Raw genomic sequence first — 19,324 nt, forward strand, 5'->3', positions numbered from 1 at the left:
GCAGGAAGTCCACTGTGCACCTACATACTTCTGTACCCCTAAGAGTGTGGTGACTACATTTTTTCCCCCTTAAATAATGAGGACACTGTTGATGCAGGGGGGCACTGCTGTTGCTGTGTGGGGGCAAGGCAGGTGACTAGAGCAGTGCCCAGCCCAGCCCACCCCACCCCCTGCCTCCAGCCACTGCTCAGGAGGAGCCGGGCCTTCCCGCTGGATGCCTGTACCAGTGGTGCCGACTTGGGAGGAAGGGGCACCAAAATACAAGTTCACCCGGGGTGCCATTTTCTCCAAGGCTAGCTCTGCTGTTTCATACACATGCTCAGCAGAGATCATGCAAAGAAGGGATCATGTTAGATGGTTGAATCCAGGACTTGTTCAAGATTTTCACCTTTCAGGATTGGCCTATAGCATCCAGGACTGTCCCAGCCAAACTGGGAGGTATGGTCACCCTACCTATGAGGGTTCCTGGGCTACTCTGTTACTCAGTTTAAAGTCCACTGGTTGTAAGCTTTTAGGTTAAATCACTGGAAAATGACATGCAGCTGGGCAGGGTATTCCTGCTCCATTTGGAGAACTTGAGCAGAAATGTGGCTGAACTATCTTTTCTCAGGAACTATACAGTGTAAGGCAGCTCCTTCCACTCCCAGGGAGGCAGCGGCATGATGACATACTGGGAACCCAGGGCAGCAGTGACACAGGGTCAGCAGCAACTTCCCTGAACAAGTCAGTGCCTGGAGCTGCTGCTCTGGTCAGGCTGCCTTTGCTATATCACTGCAGGGGGACTGTTAGGACCATTGCTCATGTCCATATTTCCCCCCTCCAGCTCATGGGGATGGGAGCCTATTGACTCATATCATATCCCTCCTCCTAGAGAGCATGGCATTTTCTAGACCCAGAGTTCTTTTGGATGGGGCCTCTCTTTCTGCCAGCTCTGTGCATTGCTGAACTGCCTGAGCAGAGAACCCCCCACAGCTCCTCCTGTTTACTCCGGCTAAGGACAAAGTGATTAATGAGGCCAGAACACATCCTCTTTCCCCAGGATCCAGCAAGAGGAACAGCTGAATAAATACCCCGCGTTATTCTAGCTTGCCTGGCTGGGAGCAAAACTACAGGTAGCAAAGAGCAAGGTCAAGCACATTTATCTGCACCTCACCACTGACTCCCACAGATGACAGCAAGGCAGAAAGATTGATAAAGTCTAGGGTTTTGTTCCCAGCCTTCTGCTGGATGGCAATCGCACAGTGCTTCAGGTACCCCCCACCCAGGAGACCTCTATGAGCAACAGGGAGTGAACTGGGGTTTCATCCTCTGCTTCAGCCCTGCATCTTTGTATGAAGGCTGCAATATGTATCCATACTTGGAGAAAGCTGGGTGATGCTGCACTGCCAATAAAGATATTCTATGTAAGCATGGAATTGTTTCACCTCATGACAACTATTTAATTCTCCCTGGGAATGATCGGTGTCTTCTTTGCATGTCCTTGTGCAGCAGGATGTCAAAGCCCAGCCTGGCACTCAAATTAACTCTAGTTAACTCTTCCTAGCAATCCACCAGGTGAGAGGTATTGCTATCAATGAGGGAGGCCCCACCAGGAACTGCAAGTCAGATATGGAGACTGTTATAAATGCAGCTCCTTAGCACTCAGCTTGGATGTGTATATGGGGCTACAGTTGGGGCTTGAGGTAAGACTGCTTTTCCTGGTACAAGCCAAAGGGCTTTGCCTGCTCTTTGTGCGTTAGAAGAATTAAAATAGGAAGAGCAGCGTCTTATGGAAGGCTTTTCCAGCTGGAGAAGTGTTTTTCCTTCTCCACAGTCTTTTTGCAGTTGGGGAGCATTTTTAGCACTGAGAAGGGCAGGGACTGGCCTGGCTCAGGCTCATACAGTGAATTTGCTTTTTTAAAATTTTTTTAAATTTTTATTAACGGAGTACTGAATTTTAGGGGATGGTGGCATTTCTCTATATCTCTCGCTTGCTTTTAAGCAGAGTAGCTTTTTGAACCAAATTCTCCAAGTTCTCCAGCCCAGCAGCTCCCCCAAAACCTCTGAAAGGGCCTCTGCCCCAGGGTCCTAGTCAGATGTACAGGGAAAGGGAATTAAAATCATGAGCTACTTTCTGAGAAGACCATGCTACCAGTGTCTAGATATTTAAGTTGAGGGACTCTGAGCTGGGAGTGGGGATGGGTGCAGTATTAGCTGCTGCTGATTGACATTTTAGAAGGTTGCCCATCAGAAAAATCAGAGTCCAAACCATATAGAGTTTGTACCCTTTGCCCACCTAGACATTGTTTCCATTAGCATCTGGCTTTGAATAACACCCCTCCATTTCCTTCTGCAGCCCCCTGTTTTCAATGTCCCCACCCCCCTGCTGCCCCCATCTTGAAAGGAAAAGACCTGGAGCTGGAACACTTCTGTTGGGTTATCTGTGGTCAGTAGCATTTGTGGGCTGGGGTGGGGTGCAAGGGAGCTGCTGAGGATAATTAAACCTGCACCTCTAATTCAAAAGGTAGAGAAAAGAAATTTATTTGGTGGGGTCCAAACTGAGCAGCATCTGCTGTGTGTGTCATGGTCAGAGGGCAGGTCATGTGCTTTCCAGCTGGGAGACATCAGAGCCAGCTCTGGCACTGAGAAGAGAGGGTGACAAATCTGAAAAAGGTGTTTGGCAGGGTTAACATCAGAGCAGCAGCAAATGGTGTCACAGACAGGGCATGGGGCCAGTGGCCTTTAGGCTGAGCAGGAGTGCACTGGGAATCGTAGACCATGGGAGGGAAGCTCATTCTGCTCTTTTTGCTTCCACAGAGGATTGTTCCCTCAGACAGCAACTAACTGCAGCTTTTATCCTTTTTTTGGGGGGGGGGGGGAGAGGGGTGGAAAGAGAAGAAGGGGTGTCTTGGGGGACTTCCTGCACACCATGCAGTGTACTCCTTCACACTCATTTTGCTAGATGCCAGCTCCAAGGCCACACCTACGTAGTATTTCCAAGGCTAAAAAAGTCAAGTGGGGTTTCATGCTGTAACATGTTCCCAAGAAAGCCAGGATTTACACATCAAGTAGGGGAGATAACATTTCTTACAGGGGAGCCAACCTAAAACCAAACGTACAGATCCCTCACATGGTCATCTATCCTAGTTCTGAATCCCCTATAGTGGATTATCTCCTAATGAGCCACCAGGCAGATACAGCATAAGCTAAATTCTTGCTAGTATGAACCCACATTTTCCTGGAACCTCTGTGGCAGGGCAGATTAACTCCAATTTGAATGATACTTGGAAGAGAGGACAAATCCTATTTTATATTTACATATTCAATTATGTGCTACTCAAATAAATTGCACATTTTAGATTCAGGGAAACGGATTTTAGATTTTATTTTTACTTGTGTAGCTGCCTTTGCCCTGTGCTTGCCCCTCTGCATGTACTCAGAAAGCTGCTGATGGCTGGGTAGGCTCCTGGCTGAAATAGAATTGCTCATCTACATGCAAAACCCTGTGCAACTGCCCAAACTTTAAGTTGGAAAAAAGCAGCAACTAGAGAAGGGGGGCAGCTTGCAGCTCAGTAGTTCAGTCACTTACCAGGGAGTGGAATAGCCAGGTTCTAGGCTATCCCAGAGGGACTAGCACCTATATTGTGTTTCTCAGAAATATGCTTTCCATCAGGAGCTGGGTTGGACATTGCCTAGAGCACTTTCCAAACCATCTCTTGAAGCTGACCCACTTACAGTCAAGAGAGAGAAATATAAGTAGGGTCAGAAGGTGAGCAATCCATCAGGAGTGTGGATCGGATGCATCCTGCCTTAGAAGAGGAGCAGTGCTGTTTTGCCCCAGTGGCTTGTTTCATATATTAACCAGTGCATGAACAGGTGGGGGATAGTTTCCACTTCATCTGAGGTAGGTGAGGCCCAGAACCTGAGGCCACCTCTTATTCTAAGGAAGAGTCCATCTCGCAAAGTTTGCATTTTTTCTGGCCCCAGGTATTTTCCCCTCCTGGATGCATCATGGGCCAGCTCTGAAGACTACTCTGGGCAAAGTCTAGTCTAATTCATGGTCTGGTACTTTAAAGTCCCTTTGGAGACAAATAGGAGGCATTGGAGCAAGGTCCTTCTGAGTACAGATGGTGTCTAGAAACTAGGTCTCCCAGCCCCTGGATAAGCACTGTAACTATTAGGTTATTAGGCTAAAGCATTATGTGGTTATGTAAAATGCCACTTAAACTTATAAAAATGAAATAGAATTTTGCCCTAATTTTTATAATGGATAGAAAACTCGTTCTGGGACTGAGGCACTAGAATCAATCACATATGGAGACCATGACTGGCATCTGAAGGGACAAGCAATGCCAGCTCTTGTGTTTCCCCATCTGGGCCCTTCTGATAAGAGCTTAATAGGGTACTTTGCAAGTTAGCGGACAGTAGAATGGTACCAGATAAGGGCAAATGTTGCTCTACTTTCTCTCTAATCCTTACTAAAAAAAAAAAAAAAAAAATCTATATGAAATTGTTACAGCTGCCCAAATTTGCCATATAGGTAAAGGCAACTGTGTGCTCTCATAATTTAGCTACAGAAGACCACATGTTCCTATAAGACCTTTTATCTCCAGCCCTCCCACCCCACCTGTTCCTGCTCCCTTCAGCTTTTCTCCCAAGCCCTTGCTTTATTTTGTTTATCTGGATATAGAGCTCTCCAGGAAGAAAGAATTTGCAGCCACATCAAATGCTTCTGACCCTAGAATGAAGTTAAGTCCTTCCTTGCCAACTGAGATACCCACATCTCAACCTGACTGCTCCAGCACACTGGAGTTGATGTAGGGGTCAAATCTTAGACTGGGATCCACCATTTTTAAATCAGTCTAAGCATGCTGAACTTCTGTTGTGTTATGGATATAGACCGGTCTTGTGTGCCAAACTTATGTTCTGTTACAGGTATAGACCAGTTTCTAATCACTTATACCAGTAAAAGTGTAATGTCTGTACCTGGCCTGGGTGTGCTGTGAGTGAGCCACCTACTTTGTCTCCTTCTCTTCCTATGGGTACAGGGGAGGTAGAACAGGGGACTGTAGGATACTGGGGGTCCTAGTGACCTATAATGCCATGGACAGGCATTACATATGGGGCTAGAAAACTTCCCTTTCAGGCAAAGATGCTGTTTGAAACAGCTAATGGTCTTCAGTAGAATCACAGTGCTTTTTCCCGCACAAACCACTTGAAAGCCTGTATTCTCACTTTTTGTGCTAGGAAAAGGGCCTGTTCCCTGGTACAAAGGTAATGCCTGTCCAAGGCTACAGTTTGCAGAAATCTGTTCAATTGTCCATCTAACAAATTCCTTTCTTCTGCACCCTGCCAATGCAAATCAAATGTGCCCACTGCAGCTACTCTTGCTATACTGCTTCATGTGTTTTCAAGATCAAGAATGGTTGTAGAGCTGCTTCAAAACTCAATTTTTAATTGGGTTTCCAGGTTGCAGAAGTGCTATTGGGTCTCAGCAGGCAGTAGGATGTGCCAGTATCCAGGTCCTTGACACATGCCTGGCACAAATGTGTGTAAATCTATGGATCTGCTGAATCCTTGTAATACTGTACAGCAAGGAGCAAGGGTTGTATGCAGTGAGAGGGAGGAGGCAGAGGCATAATGAGAGAGAAAAAGACAGCAAATTTATTTTAAAAGGAAATTAAAATGAAGTTGAATTAATTTATTTTCATGTTGTATGCAACTTCTGAAGTGTGTTAAAGAGCCTTGGATTAGAAAATAGAGTAACTCTTCTGTCATCTCTTTTTTTTTTTTTTTTTTTAAACCCACAGAGAAAACAAAGATGTTGATTTAAGATATGCAGCAAAAGGCTGGGGGAGACCTGCTGAAGGCTCCTGCTGTTTGGGGTCGGAGGTCACACAACGCAGCCTGCTGCCTTGGGATCAAGCTCAAGGTTCTTGAGTGATGGAAAAAGCATTTGACGCTTTTCCTCGGTGAGCCTAACTTGCTAACACGAGCCAGCTGAATGAACACAAACAGAGGCGCTGTAACCGGCACAAATCCCAACTTCCTCTGAAATTTCCAAGCCTCTTTTTTCCTGTCAGATTCCAGACAGATGAAATTTTCCTGGCATGGGCCCATTTCTGGCAGCATCTCTTCCCCTGAATCGCAGTAAATCAAGGTTTGAGGTTTAACTGATTGACAGCCCTGAAATAAGGGTGAAAGGAAAGTGCCCTGCTCTGTAGGTTAAATGCAGCCCCAGCTGCCTACTGCTCCCTCCTCCCCCATTCTTATCTGCAGCATTGCTCATATTTTCTGGAAATCCAGACTGTAATTTGGATCTGAGGGCTGCTGAGCCCACTGGCCCAAGTGATACCATTGTTCATATGACAGTCAGGAGCGAGTACATTCCTTAGATCATATGTCATCTCAGCCTAACCCCAATTAACTACAGACCATGGATTTCATTTCCCTTGAATCTTACCAGCCATAACAAATTAGGTCACTGAAATTTTGGAGCAGGCCCTGATTGGAAGGGGCCAGGGGATCTCCCTGATTCCATTTTTGTGGCAGGGTGACAAAGGAGAGAGTTTTGAATCATGGAATCATAGAAAAGTAGGGGTGGAAAGGACCTAAGGAGGTGGTCAGAGGGGAGAGCAACAAGGGTGATGTCATGCTGGGTGTGTGCTATAGACCACCAGGCCAGAAGGGCATGGTGGATGAGGCTTTCTTCAGACAGCCAGCAAAAGTTTCCAGATCGCAGGCCCTGGTTCTCATGGGGGACTTCAATCACCCTGACATCTGCTGGGAGGGCAACAGAGCAGTGTGCAGGAAATCTGGGATGTTTTTGGAGACCATTGGGGACAACTTCCTGGAGCAAGTGTTGGACAGGCCAACTAGGGACTGTGCTCTTCTTGACCTGCTCACAAACAGGAAAGCATTGGTGGGGGCTATAGTAGTGGATGGCAACTTGGCCAGCAGCGATCATGAGATGATTGAGTTGGGGATCCTGAGGAAAGGAAGGAAGGAGAGCAACAGAGTAAGGATCTTGGACTTCAGAAAAGCAAACTCTGACTCACTTGGAGAATACTGGTGGGCAGGATCCTCTGCGAGGTCAGTCTGAGGGGGGAAAGGACAGCTGGATGTATTTTAAAGAAATCTTACTGAGGGTGCAGGAATGAATCATCCCGATGAGCAGGAAGACTAGCAAGCACGGCAGAAAACCAGCTTGGTTTAGCAAGGAACTCTTCAATGAGCTAAAACACAAAAAGGAAGCTTAAAAAAAAATTAAACTTGGACAAACTACTAGGAAGGTGCGTAAGAGCATTGCTCGGGCATGCAGGGATGAAATCAGGAAGGCCAAAGCATAAATGGAGTTGCAGCTAGCAAGGGACATGAAGGGTTTCTATAAGTGTGTCGGCAACAAGAGGAGGATCAGGGACCGTTTAGGTCCCTTACTGAATGGGGATGGCAGCCTAGTAACAGATGATGCAGAAAAGGCTGAAGTATTCAATGCCATTTTTTTTTTTTTTTTAACCTGGATCTTCACAAGCAAGGTTAGCTCCCAGATTACTGCACCTGGCAGAAGTTTGGGGAGGAGATGAGCAGCCAACAGTGGCAAAAGAACAGGTTAGAGAGAATTTAGAAAAGCTAGATCTACAAGGCCATGGGGTCAGACACAACGTACTCAAGTATGCTGAGGGAACTGGCTGATATGATTACAGAGCCACTGGCCGTTATCTTTGAAAACTTGTGACAATCAGGAAAGGTCCTGAACAATTGGAAAAGGGCAAATAGTACCCATCTTTAAGAAAGGAAAGGAGGAGGATCTAGGCAACTACGGGGTCAGCCTCATCTCAGTCCTGGGACGATCATGGAGCAGTTTCTCAAGGAACCCATTTCTTAGCACTTGGAGGAGAAGGAAATAATTAGAAACGGTCAGCTTGGATTCATCAGGGGTGAGTCATGTCTGACCAAACTGATTGCTTTCTATGATGAAATGACTGGCTCTGTGGATGTGGGAAGAGCAATGGACATGATATACCTTGGCTTTAGCAAGGCTTTTGATATGGTCTCCCACAACTTTCTTGCAAGTAAACTGAGGAACTCCAGTTTGGATGAATGGACTATAAAGTGTATAGAAAACTGGCTGGATCATCCAGCTCAAAGGGTAATAATCAATGGCTCAATGTCTAGTTGGCAGCTGGTATTAAATGGAGTGCCCCAGGGGTTGGTTCTGGGGCCACTTTTGTTCAATATGTTCATCAGCAACCTGGAGGATAGGATGGAGTGCACCCTCAGTAAGTTTGCAGAAGACACCAAGATGCAGGGAGTAGTAAATGCACTGGAGGGTAGGCCTAGGATTCAGAGACACCTCAACAAATTGGAGGATTGGGCCAAATGAAATCTCATAAGGTTCAATAAGGACAACTGAAAAGTCTCGTACTTGGGAAAGAACAGTCCCATGCACCGGTGCAGGATAGGGATTATAAGCGGCAGCTCTGCAGAAAGGGACCTGGGAGTTACAGTGTACAATAAGCTGAATATGAACAACAGTGTGCCGTTGTGGTAAAGAAATCTAGCGGCATACTGGGCTGCACAGGGAGGAGCATTACCACCAGATTGAGGGAAGTGATTATTTCCCCTGTATTCAGCACTGGTGAGGCCACATCTGGAGTACTGTGTCCGGTTTTGGGCCCCTTGCTACAGAAAGGGTGTAGACAGACTGGAGAGAGTCCAGCAGAGGGCAATGAAAATGGTTAGGGGGCTGGCTCACAAGACTTCTAGAAAGAGGCTGAGGGAACTGAGCTTATTTAGTTTGGAGAAGAAAAGACTGAGGTGGGATTTAATAGCAGCCTTGAACTATCTGAAGGGTGGTTCAAAAAAGGATGGAGCTAGACTGTTCTCAGTGGTGGCAGATAAAGAGAGATGGAGCAATGGTCTCAAGTTGCAGCAAGAGACATTTAGGTTAGATCTTAGGAAGAACTTTCTCACTAGAAGAGTAGTGAAGCACTGGAACAGGTTACCCAGATTGGTTGTGAAATCTCCATCCTTAGGGATTTTTAAGACCTGGCTAGACAAAGCCTTACCTGGAGTGATCTAGTTGGGGATGATTCTGCTTTAGAAGGGAATTGGATTGGATGACCTCCTGTGGTCTCTTCCAACACTAATACTCTGTGATTCTATGAATTCTGCTCTCATTCCTACAACTAATTCCTGGATGGCAAGTACAAGATGTGTTGGTGGGAAAAGCTTTCTCTGCTGCCACCCACGCTGCATTTGTGCCAGAGGTAGAGGGATCCTGCTCTCCCTATCAGTTAAGCAGCCAGAAATTCTCTTTTCAAAGCAAAACTCCAACAAACCAAGCAAATCTTGGGCTAAGCAGCACAGTGGAAATTGCCTATTGAACTGCTTTTCCCTGCCGGGGGATAGAATTCTTTATTTTCATATTTAAACTTGTGTAGGACTGACATGATCCCCCTTAAATTTTTCTCTCCATATCAGGAGGAGAACGAGAGAGAGAGGATATGCCATGGAACTGTCCACTCTTTGAGATTCTCCTTCTGAGTACTGTAATGAAACTGTCTTTATAGCACTTAACCATTTTATTGTGTGCAATTTTTATAAATAATGATAAATGAGCAAAAGTAGTTTTTGAAATGAAATAAATCTCGTTCAGTATCCACGGTCAATGGACTGGAGCACAGCCTGAAATCCAGTCGTTGTGGAAAGAGTCGGTTGTGGGCCTCACTGACTGAGACAGATTTTCCCGGGGTTCTAGACCAAGTGCAGGGAGAGGAGGTGGCTCTGGTAGGGAGCACTGCAGTGAAATATGAAGGGAGATGGAGAGTCATGATGACAGGGCTTCATGGCTCTTTCAAGTAAAGACCTGTCTAAGGAGGTGACGTATCCAGAGTGGGCAAGGGTAAAACAGCATATTAATAAGAGTATGCAGTGCTGTGCTGAGGCGCTGCCTGGAAGACCGCTCACGGAGATAAGGTGGTCCCCTCAGAATACTCCTTTCCCCATGGAGCCAGAGCTGAAATTGTATATCTTATGTTTTGAGCTAGTTTCCTTTTATAAACAGCAAATAAAAAAAAAGCTAGAAAAATGTCTGGCCCAATGTGAATAGATAACTGTAGTCTATGATGTAATTCCTGGCACAGGACAGCATGCGGAAAGACTCGGCCAAGTGCTCACCTATTGCGGAACAGAAATGGGAAACCAGCAGACAGTTTAAATACATGATTTACTCTGTCTGCAAACACTAGCCATTTGCATTAGCCTGCAACCCTACACTGAGAAAAACAGAACGGATGTTCAGCAAGTGTGACATAATATGGGAACAGCCACAGCTGGGTTATGTTCAGTCTGAGGAGGAGAGAGCCTAAGCTAAAGAAAGCGCTGTATGCACTTGATAGACACTTGTATGAGTAACTGGCAAGCTACATGAAAAGAGACTGCACCAGGACTCCTGTCCATCTTTGTTTACTCAGCAATTGCTTAGAAAAGTCCCACAGGAAGGAGTGCCATGGGGAAACCAGCTCCTGCCAGTACCAAAGGCAGCAGTCTGTATCTGCAAGAGCAGGAGTTGCTATGATGGTGCAGCACAGGGGCTTTGCACTGTTACCAGCTTCCAGAAATAGGTGAAGGGCTTGATATTAGTACTTATGCAGGGTGGTGTCCAAGAGAGCCCTCATCTTCTTATGTCCTACTGCAGATCAATCATATAAGGAGCATCATTCTCAGTCTATGTTTGAGCCTGGTGTGATGCAGTCTCATTCCTGTTCTCACAAACAAATTGAAGAAATTTGGGCTAGACAAAACTACTGCAAGTAGAGAGACAACTGGCTCATGCAAAGGGCAGTTATAAATGGATCCATATCAGGATGGCAGGTTTTAAGTGGAGTCTCACAGGTGTTTGTCCTGGGTCCAGTGCTGTTCAATGTCAGCATTAATGATTTGTATGCTGGAATAGAGCTTCATGAGCAAATCTGCAGATGACATGAAATTGGGAAGGATTGTAAAATGGAGGAAAGGAGCACAGTTCAGAAGGTTCCTGGTGAATTGGAAACCTGGTTGGAGCTAACAGAATGAAGTTCAATGCTGACAAATACAAGGTGCTACATTTTGGGAAGAATAATCAAAGCCACAGTAAAAAATGGGTGACACCTGGCTGGATGGCAGCACCACGGAGAAGGGTCTAGGAGTTTCGGTAGATCACAGACTCAACTGAATCTGCGGTGTGATGTGAATGTGATTCTGGGCTGCATCAATAGTACCTTTTTACTCAATATTGGTTAAGCTTCATCTAGGGTATTGCATGCAGTTTTGGGTTCCACCTTTTAAAAATTATGTGGAAAAATTAAACAGGGTCCAGAGGCAGGCAACAAAAATGATAAAGGGCTTGGAAGGCAAGCCATATGAGGGGAGGTTGAAGGAATAGGTATGTTTAGGTTGTGGAAAAGGCACTTAAGAGGAGACATAACAGCAGTCTTCAAATATCTGAAGGTCTGCCATAAAGAAGAGGGAAAACACCCTTTCTCTCTTGCTGCAGAGTGCAGGACATGGACCAAAAGCATGAAATTGCAGCAAAATAAGATTAGACTAAATATCAAGAGACTGCCCAGGGAAGTTGTGGGATCTCCATCATTGGAAGTGCTTGGGGATGATCCAGGAGTAGCTATGCTTATGCTATGCTAAGGGTATTTACCAAGCTTCTGGCCTTTAGTGGTTATCACATGTAGCTGGGAAGAACTTTTTTTCCTCTCCTGCAACTCCATATGTCAGGCTAAAGCTCATCAAATGAACTTTAGATAAAGTGTCCCCACTGCCATTTTTAAGCGTGGGGATGCTGATACACAAGATGCTGTAATTACAATGCATCGGAGCAGCCTCGCTGCTCGTGTATAGGCACCCCAGGGTCCTGGCTAGAGGGTTTTGCCCCTCAGCTCAGGGTCAGACCAATCACCATATTTAGGGTCAGAAAGGAATTTTACCCCAAGGTCATATTGGTACAGACTGTGGGGGTTTTGCCTTCCTATGTAGCATGGAGTGTAGCCCTCTTCCATGGATCTCTCAAACATACTCTATCAACCGTCATAGCAGCAAGAGACTGGTTGCCATTGCTCTCCTGCTTTATCTGTAGCAGGTTTAGGATATTATGCCTTGTCAGGAGTGACTGGTTAATTTTACTGACAAGTTAGACCAGTGGGGGCCAACATTTTTTTGGCAGGTGTTGCCACAAATTAGCTGTGCACCCTCCCGCAAGGGCCCCTTCAGTCCCCTTCCCAATATGCTGTTCTAGTTTCTGCTCCCTGCCCCATACTCCCTGTCCCATCTGTTGCTCTTCTTTGTGCTTCCTGCTCTATGCTTTTTGCCTGGTCTGCTGCTCTGCTCTTTGCTTTCTGCCTTATCTGCCACTATGCTGCCTGTCCCCTCCCTGATTTGTTGCATGCCACACAAAGAAGCTGTCTATGCTATTTGTGGCATGTGGGCCACCCCTGGGTTAGACAAGATTTTCTATAGGATGGTTCAGATAGGGGTGATTCTGCCTCTGGAATGGGGCTGGACTAGATGTCCCTTCCCGCCCTACTTTTCTATGACTCTGATTCTGTGTTGCAAGGTCCTGATAACTGAGTTTCTGGAGATTCAACTAATTTAATCCCTTCTTCCCCCATTTGTACATGGCTGTGAGTACCAAGAAGTTAGAAGGCTGCCAGCTGAGCATCTTGCTTTCCTGTCTTGGCCTCTAACTCTTTGTGTGACCTAGAACTTGATTTGAAGTCTCAGTGCTTCAATTATCGCTGCTGTTGCATGATGTAAAGAGCAGACACATCGTAGGTGGGCTGCAAGGCTTAGTTATTAATGATCATACGTCAGTTAGGACCTTCAGATAGGAAGGCAAAAGGATATAAGTAACTTATTCCCCAATTCTCTGTCTGAAAGATCTAATGCAGCTAGGGGAAAGGACAGGCAGCAAGAAGAAAAGCCACACCCAAAATGTTGCTGGCTGCCTCTGGGATTGGGGTCTTCCTACAGTGGGGAATTCAAGCACAGCATTATTCTTTAGTTTACATTTTGTGACAGGACCATAGCAAATTCAGTCCACCCTACTATTTAATATAAAACACAAAAACCCTTTTAAACTTGCATACATGGTCCTTGACACCACATCCTTGTAAGGCTGCCTGCGCTGCTACTGGTAACATGGTTAGTAGTATCAGCTGTGGGCCAGTTCTCAACGTGCTAAGCATTCAGAAAGGACATTATAGTCAGTGGGAGCTGGCTGGTGCTCTGCATAAATCACCAGCTTATATCAGAGATAACTTTAGGAAGGAAAGAAAGATGACCAGGGCATGCAGTGCCATAGCTTATGGTTCATGGTGGAATGGGCTACTTAATATTGCAGGAAATATGCTCTCTCTCTGTGTAACCACCATTTGCACCTGAAAGTTGAAGTATTTTCCTTTGATTGCCTTTAGACAGACACCTGCTATTTAACTCTACCATATGTCCATTGTGGCTTTATCTCTGAACAGGACAACGTAAGCTTTTATCTGGAAGACCTCAAAACTTTAGATGCCATGAGTTCACCATTATTCTTGGCATTTTTTCATCTCGATTCTGGCAGATACACAGTGAAATTGAATTTTCTGCAGAGGAAAGATGGTAATAAAATAGAGCTCATTTTTCTCCCTAAAATAATGCTACTTGATTTGGTCCAAACAGCTGCCAAAAAAAGAGGAATTGGTGCCAAGTTTCATGTTTGAATTTATGTCTAGAATCTAAGTCCAACATTATTAACCTTACATTGTTTTCCAAAGGGTGTTTTATATTCTGTGCATGTGTAGAAGATGGCAAAGCAACTGCTCCTGTGAACATCTGGTAGCTAGTGTCCCAAAGACCAGTTTTTATCTGGCATTTGAACAACTGGCCCCAAATCTATGGTTTCTTCTTCAGTTCTAGAGTCCCACATACAAAACTTCCTCTCCAGCTGCTCTTTCAATTTGTTTCTGGCTGCAAATGTCTCACAGTAAAAAAGGGGCAATTATTTGTCGTAGGCAATGAGACACTTTGGACCAGATTCTGATCTCTTGCTGGCGTAAATGGGGAATCGAGGTTCCATTCCCAAGTCTCAGCCTGTATCACCTTGGGCAAGTCATTTGATCTTCCTGTGCCTTAGTTCTCTAGTTGTAAGATTGGAGGTAAATTTTCCGCCATTTCCTATGTGTAATTCTTTGGAACAGAAACTGTCTCCCACTTTGTGTCTGTACAGAGGCCAGTGCAGTGTGGCCCTGTTGTCAACTACTATCACATATAACTAGTAAGTATTGTCTGAGTTTTCTTCCCATAACACACAGAGCCTACGAGCAACGCTGCTGTAAAGTCAGGCAAGCTCACCAGAGGTAAGATATTGTTGTAAGAACATTAGAGCAGGATGAACTTAATTCTTGTAATAGGACTTTTTTTTAATGCTTATTTATCTAAAGTTTGAATGGCTGGAAACTTCTTCCCAGTGTGTGCATTAAAGACTTCCTGCCTGGAGTGTTTGATGGACTCTGAGCATTCACAGGATATTAAACAGATTCATAATGGAACTGAACAGTATAAACATGTCTTGAGTGCAGACAGGAATGCCACAAGCCCTTATTTGGTGTAATATAAAACATACACCAGTTGTGCCTGTGTTTCCTTTTACAAATAAACAAGGGGGAGATGGGGCTTTTAGATCCTTGCCTGTGAGGTGGTAGGTTTCTCATCTTATTCTTTATTTCCAATTTTTATGGACATTTTAAAAAGGTGAGACTTAAGGAACCATTTGCTGTAACACAGTCTATCCAAAGCAAAGTCATTCGCAGCTAGGGAATGGCCTCCAGTTCAGACATATGCTGTTAGGCCTTGCTTTACTGTGCCCAAGGCCTGTCACTTTTCTGGTAGACCTTATATCTTGACTATTGGGTATGTGCACATGTATGCTGATATATGTTTAAAGATGAGGCATGCATAAGTGAGGGCAACTTTTAACTTGACGTTTTCTCTTCTGACCTGTTTGATGACTCCTGTTATAAATAATTAAGAATGGTTCTCTGCTGTTCAATCTGATGTGACCTTGTTCCTTTTAAAATTCCTCAGTCTTTTCCAGCACTAAACAGATGCCTATGCTTTGCTCTTCTGACAGGGCAGACAAATGGCTTCTATCAGTCTGGATGCCATGGCCGCTTTGAACTAGTCATCTGGGAATCGCCAGCACTGCAGTAAGTCACAAACTGTACACAGTATGGCAGAGATAGGTACCTCTGCAGCTTTGTTGTTACCCCATATAGGACATGACGACGCCATGCAGGCCTTTGCATCCCACAGGCATCTGCAGGTCCCAAAAATTGTCAGAGTGCAGAGAAATGAGGAATTTGCAGCATGCCTGGGATCTTGCGATCTGCTGATGGTCCATCTTAGACTTAGAGAAATAGGTTCCAGGATAGAAGGTCTTGCTCTTCTGCTCAGGGTCATTTGACTAATCAAATCTGTGGTCAGGAGAGACTTTTCCCTAGGTCAGGTTGTTGTGGAATTTCAGAGCATGGGGCATCTAAAATCTCCTAAGAATATATGAACTAATTACTTTTCTGCTGTTGCAGTGTCAGGGCATTACTATTGCCTTTGTCTCTCCTGCTTTTACTCATGGCATATTATAGGGCAGTGATGCTCATGGTTTTGGTCCTGCGGGCCCAATGAATGGTGCGGGGCTGGTCCATGGGCAGGATCAAGCCCCACACTGTCCCCTTGTGCCAGGATTGGCCCCTGGGGCCCTGTGCCACCTCCACCCAGCCAAGCTTAGGCTCTGGGGGCTCCGTACCACCCTCCCCCCCCATACTAGAACGGGTTTCTGGGGGCTCTGTGTTGCCTCCACTCGGCTGAGCTCTGGCTCCAGAGCCCCATGCTGCCCCCATCTAGACTGGGTCCAGATCCAGGGCCCCACACTGCCCCTGCCCAGCCCCTACACATCAGGCTCAGACCTCACACCACCCTTTGTGTCCAAACTAGTGCACAGGGCCATTGCCCATGGGGCTCCCCACAGATGCATGGGGAGCCCCGCAGGTCAGATGACATGTACCCAGGGCCAGAGGCTGAACACCCCAGTTATAGTGTATTTTTGAGCAGTGTGTCTCTCAATTGTACCTGAGGGTTTGAAACGATAAGCTAGGAAATTTCTTGGGTAAAAATGTCTCTCTGTATGCTCAGGCAACTGGACTTTATGGCCCAGGAAGCCTTTTTCTGTCTGCTGTACCTAATTTCTGTACATTATTGTTGTTTAAATCTTTTTTCAACAGAAGAAACAAACAAATAAACAAAGAACATTTTTGATAGGGACAATGAAAAATAATTCCTTTTTTCATGGGAAAAGAGTTTCCTGATCAGCTTTGAAAGTGATTTTTTGAGGCTTTGTGTGACTGGGCAAACCTTGGGATATTCCAGTCTAGGAAAGGAGCATCATTTGTCCTTTCTCACAGCCCACCCCCAGCCTGTGGGGTGACTGGGCTAATGAGTTTAGAAGATTACCAGTTTTCTTTTCCTGACCCAAGGAGTGAATCTTTCTACAGAATACTCTGACACATCATTTTCTGATCATCCTACACAGGAGAAATATAAACCAAAGGAAATGAGACCAGCACAGAAAACTCCAAGGAAGTTTGTGCAGTGAGCACTGAAAAGGGAAAATCTTGATGAGGTGGATATCAGAGAGAGATCTTCTATGATCTTTTTGGACTAGCACTTGCTATGGAGATAAATGCAGGCCTAAAGCAATCAAGACCAAGCTCATGGGACCCAGGGTAGTAGACAGTCACAGGACAGGAGCTTGTAGCAGTGGAGCCCATTTCACTAAATTAAAAATTAAAAACTGTTAAAAAGCCCAAGTGTTATATCAAAAGCATCTTTTGATTCTGGTTTCAAAGCCAGGGACCCACTGCATGAGCAAGAGGGATTTAAAGATGTTTTCCACTTTAAAAGGAAAGAAAGAAAGAAACATGACTCGAGTCTTCATGGCATGAAGTCACCATCTACTGTTATTCACCCCCATTATCTCTTGTTGTAATCTGTTCCCAGAGGATCCCCTGGACAACCAGCTGCTTACGCTTGTTATATAAAAAAAAAAAGAGACTGAGCAAAATGGTAGGGGAAAGGTCTGGCACTGAATAAAAGCTGCTCCTTTACAGCTAAATTAAAACAATGTGGCACTGTGTGAGATGAGGGTGGGGAGAGGAAGCCATGCGTCTCTCCAGGCACCTGCCCGTACCCAGCATTGCAATAGATACTGCCCTGTCATAATTCACAAATACTGCCTGAAAGCTGATAGCCTGACACTGAGATTGCTTTACAGTCAAAGCCTGACAGGTTCAAGTCGGACAGAAGCCCTTCTACTGTAATCGCTGAAAGAAAATGGATTTCCTGTCTCTTGGGTTAGATGTGGTGCTGCTGCATGGATCCGAGAGTCTAGAGTCCATGCACTAATGCAGGCATATAATATTTCTCATGGGAGGAGGGGAGGGGGATGGACAACATATAATGCAGACATAATATTTCTTGGGGTGTGGGGGGGAAGGTGAGGGGGGACATCTAATGCAGACATATAAAATTTTGGGGGTGGGGAGCGTGGAGAGAGGTGAAATGGGGGTGGACATTATCCCTTCCCCAGAGGCTGGGAATTATCCAGAATATGAGATAGTGGCTGATTAAACTTCTCTTTTCTAACTTGGAAAACTCAGAACAACAGCAGTATCTCCCAGTGCCTGAAGAAGGGTGTTTGTGTCTGAAAGCTTGAAAAGAACGTTTTTACAACTAGTTAGTTGGTCTAATAAAAGATATACCATCTGCCCAAAGAACCTTGCCTGCCTGTGAAAAGAACATACTCTTGGGGTTCCTGAATGCACTATTTTCTAGTCATCATGCAGACCGGAGTTTGGGGAGAGCATTCAGGGAAGTGGCTTCCTTCTGAAAAGTCATTGGGCTGAAGCAGGAACCTTGCAGACCAGCCAAGTGCCTTATGTGACACTCATACATCCAGCTGGCTCCAGGCGGGCAAGTCTTGGCCTGAACTCCTATTGGGCACCTCAGGGTGATGCCCCCTCTTCCTCCTGCTGTGGTTGCTGTGTATTTCCTTGGGGTCCAGGCCTTTTGGAGGGAATGAGGTGCTGCTGTCAATGTCCAAAGGCACTGTAGCTGAGCAGCTACTAGGGAGGAGAGGGAACCAAAGTTTAGGGGAGAGTAAGAAGCCTTCCTGGGATAATAAAGTAGCAGCAAAAGCCAATGAGGCCAAAGCCAAGCAGGATCCATGGCAGTAAGCCCCATAGTAACCTCTTACTGCTCAGTGGTGCTTACTCCCAACAAGCATCCTATGAATGACATCCTGCTCCTACCACTTAGGAAGTCTGAGGTTGACCCACATTTTGGCACATTTTGCATGAACGCACAACTTCCAGTTCTATTGCCTATGCAGTAGAGATATCCACAAGACTACTGAGTATGCACAGTAGGCTACATGCTGGCTGGGCAGCTATATGGATGAGTTAAGTCCTGAAAAGGGCAGCAGGAAGCAAGGGGGGGAGGGGGATACTCTTCAAGTTTTAGTCTCAATAGGTGAGTTGAAAGTAAAGCAAGAGTTCTGGGTTCTGGGCTTCCAACCCTGCCCAGGGAGATTGAATCCATGTCTTTCTAAGTTCACAGCATAGTGGTTTAACCATCATATTGCAGATCAGGCCTTTTCCAGTTGAGCCATTTCACTTTCATTTAATAGTAATTGGATAACATACATGGGGGCAGTGCTGTAGGCTAGCTTCTGAGGCTTCAAGCTAAAAGCCAAGGGCTCCCTTCCTTCCAAAGCAGTATCCATCTCACTGGGTGCATCTACATGAGACACTTAACTGTGCAGTAGACTAAGTTACTGCACAGTAAAGCATCACCATCTACATGTGTGTAGCATGTACTGATCAGTAAATTAGTCTACTGTGCAGTTAGCTACTATTTGTAAATACAGGTAGTAAACTAACTGTGCAGTAGATACTGTGTAGTAAAACTCTGTAGATGCTGACCGGGATCATATTTGCTCCTGGTCAGCCTAGGCAGCAGGAGGCCACAGGGGACAGGGAGCTCTCTGTTCCTGGTCCTGGCATTGCTCAGCTCCCTGGCTCCCCCCAGGAGTTGGGAGCTGATCTGCACCTGGACTGGGAAGCTCTCTGCCCGCTGTCCTGGGTCCTGGCATGGAGCTGGCAGCTCTGGAGGGCGAGCCGGGGCTGGGAACCCAGCCCCTACCTGTCGCCCAGAGCAGCTCTGTGTGGTACAGAGCTCCCTGGAGGAGCCAGCTCTGTGCCAA

The 19,324-nt window shown here is 45.7% G+C and overlaps 1 long non-coding RNA gene across 1 annotated transcript; it reads left to right on the forward strand.

Annotated features, from left to right (window-relative positions):
* The first annotated feature begins 1,515 nt into the window (after positions 1 to 1,515).
* On the forward strand, positions 1,516 to 17,507 carry LOC132250288 (uncharacterized). Its single transcript, XR_009461961.1, has 4 exons — positions 1,516 to 1,682; positions 5,790 to 5,951; positions 15,140 to 15,215; positions 16,595 to 17,507. It is a non-coding gene; the product is annotated as an uncharacterized LOC132250288 (long non-coding RNA).
* The last annotated feature ends 1,817 nt before the right edge of the window (positions 17,508 to 19,324 follow it).

This window comes from Alligator mississippiensis, chromosome 4 (genome assembly GCF_030867095.1).
Source record: "Alligator mississippiensis isolate rAllMis1 chromosome 4, rAllMis1, whole genome shotgun sequence".
NCBI classification, from domain to species: Eukaryota; Metazoa; Chordata; order Crocodylia; family Alligatoridae; genus Alligator; species Alligator mississippiensis.